Source organism: Lactuca virosa, chromosome 8, assembly GCF_052849685.1.
Source record: "Lactuca virosa cultivar CGN04683 chromosome 8, Lactuca_virosa_CGN04683_v6, whole genome shotgun sequence".
Lineage (NCBI taxonomy): Eukaryota > Viridiplantae > Streptophyta > Magnoliopsida > Asterales > Asteraceae > Lactuca > Lactuca virosa.
Window position 1 is genome coordinate 54542392 of NC_136433.1, and position 5802 is coordinate 54548193.

Below are 5802 nucleotides of genomic sequence, written 5' to 3' on the forward strand. Positions count from 1 at the left end.
AAAACCCATCAGACCTTGGAGAAGCTGCCTATATTCTTGGGATTAGAATATGAGAGATAGAAAGAAGAGACTAATTGGACTTAGTCAGAGCACATACTTGGATAAGGTACTAAAGAGGTTTAGTATGGAAAATTCCAAGAAGGGAGAGCTACCTATCCAGAGCAATACCAAATTGAGTAAGACTCAATGCCCGAGTACAGATGGGGAAATAGATGACATGAGTCGTGTACCCTATGCTTCCGATGTCGGATCGATCATGTACGCTATGACATGTACTCGCCCTGATGTGGCATTTGCTTTGAGCATGGTCAGTCGCTATCAGGGAAACCCGGGTAGAGCTCATTGGATAGCGGTTAAGATTATACTCAAGTATTTGCGAAGGACAAAGGACTGGGTCCTTGTGCTTGGTGGAAATGATACTTTGAGAGTAGATGGTTACAGTGATGCCAACTTTCAAACGGATAGAGATAACTTCCGTTCTCAATCACGCTGGGTATTTTTACTGAATGGATGAGCAGTTACTTGGAAAAGTTCCAAGCAGGATACGGTGGCTGATTCTACTTGTGAATCAGAGTACATAGCAGCGAGTGAAGCGTCGAAAGAAGCAGCTTGGTTGAGGAACTTCATCGGAGATCTCGGAGTTGTTCCAACCATCCAGGAGCCTATGGAACTGTTCTGCGATAATGAAGGAGCGGTTGCCTTGACTAAGGAACCAAGAGATCATGGTAAAACCAGACATATCGACAGAAAGTACCATTTTATCAGACATAGAGTAGAAGAAGGCCATCTTGTAGTAAAGAGGGTGTCATCTGAAGATAACCCAGCAGACCCTCTCACAAAGGGTCTGAGTAGGGCTAAGCATATTCAGCATGCTCGGAGCATAGGACTGAAAGATGATATTAGTTTTAGTAGTTAGATTAGTTTTGTTCTGAAACTTGTAACAAAGTAAATGTAATTGACTTTTGGTGATTAAATAATAAAGTATTATTTATAAGTTTGGTTACTGCCTTTTGTCGATTGTTTGTTGTTGTGTTTCATATTTTGCATGTTTTACTTCCCGAATAATTTAGTTATTCAAACTCCACAGTCGCTCGTACTTTTGGAAGTAAGTAGTGAATTAAGACTGTCATGAACTAGATTGTAGATTGTCTGAGTATAGACATGGCAATAGAATTGCTGCAATGTTCATGAGTATCAGAAATTGAGATTTGTGTATTGGATAAACCCTCGCTCAGAGTATCACTTCATGGAATTCATCACGAGTAATACTGAGACGATAATATCTTATAATCTTAAAACGAAGATATATGAGTTGTAATTTACAAGTCGGTCATGCATTGGTGATACGAAAACGCATCAGTAACTTGGTGTTATAAAACGTATTGTCATGTATAATTTGATGAGTAAAAGATACAAGCATATGAGTCAACGTTTATTCGTTCCTTTTGCCCTAACCGGAAAAGCGATATCTGTGGGCCCCTCGATGATTTGGTGTTGACTTATGTGCTGGGCCCAGCCATGACTAAATTGATGTGTTCAATTAGAAGTCCTACATCATCACAAATCAGAAATCGGGAAACATAGATTCTGGACAAAGAGATTGATTACGTTCCATGTCTTATGTCTGGGGATATCTTGCAGAACGAAGGATTATATGATCACTTATCTAAGGACATGTAACTGACTGGGTCAGAGTTCAGCAGCAGCTTTTGGAAGCTACAATTTGCTGGTCAAATTTAGAAGGCATACTAGCAATTATAGTTACAGACTTATCCAAGTGGGAGACTGTTGGATTAGATGTCTAAGCCCATAACTATTATTGGTATGTACTTGAATTGATAGCAGCACAGTCCTTTTGGGTTGCCCTCAACCTAGCAACTGGACAAGGAAATTATGAAAGGAGAGATATTAATTTATAAGATTAATAAATTAATATAAATGATTTATTAATATGTTAATGGATTAATATATTAATTAGAAATCATTATGTTTAATTAATAGTTAGCCAGAAATTAATCATAATTAATTTTGGGGTTAAAAGTATTAATTATAAAGTGCAGGGACTAGTTTGCAATTATTTAATAGTTGAGTGGAAGGCTCCAGAACCTCCTTGGAAGGAGGTGGACAAAATCTATAGGGGAAACCCTAAGGATTTCGTCCAAGGGGTTTAGGATAAGGCCCTTGGGTTTGCTTAGGCCCTAAGCAAAGGAGCATTAGGGTTTTCCCTAAACCCTAGATCCCTTAGCTATATAAGGAGCCTCCTAGCTCACAATTTCGGCCACTCCTACCTTGGAAGAAACCCTCGGCCGAAAATTGCATACTCTCTCTCTCTCTCTCTCTCTCTCTCTCTCTCCCTCTCCTTCTAGTTTCCTTCTTGCTAGTTCTTGGGTGTGATTCCATTAGAGGCATTACATTTGTGGTGCTAAGCTTCCAAGAAGATCAAGATCAAGATCAAGAGGATTTTCAATTGTTTGCTATAACAATTGAAAGGTATGTAACTCTTAAACCCTAGTTTGTTAATTTCGAAATTAGCCTCTCTCCTCTAGGGTTCTTGTTTTGCAATTCAAAGTTATATGTTCAATAGTTAAAACATAGATCCAAAGTAGGTTGCATGTGAACTTAGGAATTGTTTTTCTAGTTTATTTGTCTTACTCAAAACCCATCAATGATGGGTTGCTAGAAGTGCAGGGCTTCTCATCACCTTTTCGTGGATATAAAGTTCTTCGGAAATGGGCTTAGATCGAGGAAGTTATGGCCTTCAGAGTGTTTAGGGTTTAAGAGGGAACCCTAGTATGCGGGGCGTACCAAGGGAGTACGCGGAGCGTATTGATGCGGAGGTCAATACGCTTGGTGTAAAGTGGTGTACGCTTGGCATACTATGAAGAGTGGTGCGGGAGTGCGAGGTCTCGTATGCTGGGCGTACGAGGGTGGGTAAGAAAAAACCTAATTTTTGTGTTGTACCCTATATAAGCTTTATGATAGCCTCTTTTGTTCATTTCTAAGCCAACCTCCATACTCTAAAAACCCTAATTCGAACCCCTATCTAATGTTTGGTGATCTTGATGCTCTTGTGAGGTTTTGTGGATCTAGAAGAAGAAGGAGAAGCTTGAAGACTTGTTCTTTGAAGGAAAGCTTTGAGATCCAACATTAGCATCTCCTTTTGGTGGCTTGGGAGGTATAAAGTCCAAACCTTGCTTCTTCATTTCATGGATCTTCTTCTTAGTTCATTTTTGGTCATTTTGACCCTTATGGTTGATGATTGGGAGTTAAAGTTGTTTTGAAGCTTGTAAATTGTAGATCTGGATATATGATGGGTTCCTTGGGCATAAAGGTGCAAAATTTATGGTGGTGTTGGTTCCATGCATGTATTAAGTCAAGTATTAAGCTCCTTTGAGCTCCAGAGTCCCATTTAGCCATGCATGCACATAAAGTTGGCAACTTTATGTGATTAACCACCTTGGGGAAGTCAGATCTGAGTTTGGAACCAAGTCTTAATGGATTAAGTAATAATTTGGAAAGATGGCCATGGCTGGTGAGTATGCTGGGCGTACAAGTATGTACGCTGTGCGTACAAGCCTTCCATGCTATATGCTGAGCGTATAGGCTTAGTACGCCCTGTGTACTCGGCAGGATTGGGTTCTTTCGTTTTGGGCTTGGTTGTGTTGGGCCATCCAGATTATTATGGTTGGGCTGTTGTGACTTTTTAGACCTTCTTGGGTGAAGGCCCACGAAAGGAATTGGGCCCAAATTGGAAAATTGGGCCATATTTGGTCCTTAGATGCTTATTTTGGATTTTGGGCCTTTGGTCATCTGGATGGGCCAAGCTTGAGGAAGGGTAAAAAGGTCTTTTACCCTATTTTGGACTCATAGTGTGAGTCAGGGGCTAGATGTTGATGGGTTGTCATTGTGGTGTTTGATAGAGCGTGGATTTTAACATATCTGCAGTCGGAGATTATTCATGGGATCATCTATTGATGGGGTGTTGTCTTGATATTGACAGTTCGGGGATCCGTCAGCCAGCAGCCAGGGATCGTCTGTACGATTCGACAGTGTGAGGTGAGTTTTCCTTACTGTACTTACAGGTCGAAGGCACCAAGGCCGACCCATTAGTTTGATATCTTGATACTCACTGATATGTCGAGTATGGAATAGATCTGCATGATTATATGCTAGTTGCCGATATGCTAGACTAGTAGATCAGTAGGACTATCTATGATTCTGTCTGCATAATTACCTGTATATGTTTGTTAGCTGCCGGCATATTGTGATGGGTTGAGGTTGTACTGCTTCGTGCTATAGCCAATAAACCCTGAAGCATTCCAGATATGAGCTGAGGGTCGGGCAAGGCATGCCAAACTCATAATGAGGCCTCGGATGCATTCCAGATACGAGTTGAGGACTCGGTTGGTATGCCAGACTCGTACTGAGGGCTTGAGGGTATTGGAGCATTCCAGAAATGAGCTGAGGGCCGGGCAGGGCATGCCAGACTCATACTGAGGGCTCAGTAGCATTCCAGATACGAGCCGAGGACCAGTTGGTATGGCAGACTCATACTGAGGGCTGAACATTGGTATTCCAGTCCGATGACCGATTGGGTTGAGAGCAAGCCAGACATAAGCTGTGGGCCTTGGGGGCAAACCATAATTATGATGTGGGCTCAAGAGCAGGCCATATATGAGCTGTGGGCCCGATAGGCAAGCCAGACTCATACTGTGGGCTCATGGGTAATCCAATCTTTTAGCTGTGGACCCAGTACATGCTGTTGTTGTATATGTGCTATTTTTTTGTGTGTTGGTACTTTGGGGGAACTCACTAAGGTTTGTGCTTACAATTTCGTTTATGGTTTCAGGTTCTTCAGATGATTCGTGGCAAGGCGAAGGCGTGACCGTACACATCCTTTATTTTACAACAGATTGGATCCCGGGAGACTCCAATTTTAAAACATGTTTTGGAGACGATATTTTTGTAAACACTTTTATCGGTAAATGAGTTGTTTTAAAAAGTTTAAATTTGTTGAAATTTTTTGGAATGTTACAAGTTGGTATCAGAGCCTTGGTTTGAGTAAATTAGAGGAACACTCGTGTGAATCCAGTCTGAAACTAAGGAAAAAGGGTTTTAAAAATAATTTTCAAAGTTGCTTTCAAAATAGCTAAAAGAGGATGTGATGTGTACGATCAGCTGGAGCCAGTAAGTTGACCCCCAAATTACCACACGGTTCTTTGATATTGCGATATGTTAGAAAAGCATGGTAGTGATAGGCTAGGGATCTTCAGGAATTGCCTGATTGTATGATGCCTAATAGCCTAGGGTTTTCCTTATATGAAATTGACATCATTACTGTAGTTGCTTAGTGTATGCATCATAGTTGTACATAAATAAGATTCTATAGCCTGAGAATGTTTGGTGTGACCTTATTTCCTGTTCTTGTTTGATGAAGGGCTTAGGGTAGGATCGGATATTCGACTGTCTATATGATCCAGTTTTATGTATAGCTAGCATACACGAGTGCTGAAAACTAATCACATGAAAAGTACTAGTCTAATGCAGAACTGAAAACTAAAGTTTATCCATACATGGCCAAAAACGAATTCAAACTAGATAAAAGAAACATTTACTGATAAATCTTCTAAACTAAATGCGTGAGATGATTCACAGTCTTCAGATCTCCAAAGTCGCTGAAAGAATTCAAAAATCGCCTTCTGAAGTGGTTTTCTTCGTATGGAATCGTCCAACCCTTAAAAATGATTATGAGGATTGTATTTATACTCGAGGTGGAAGCTTCCAGAACAAGAATATGCAAAC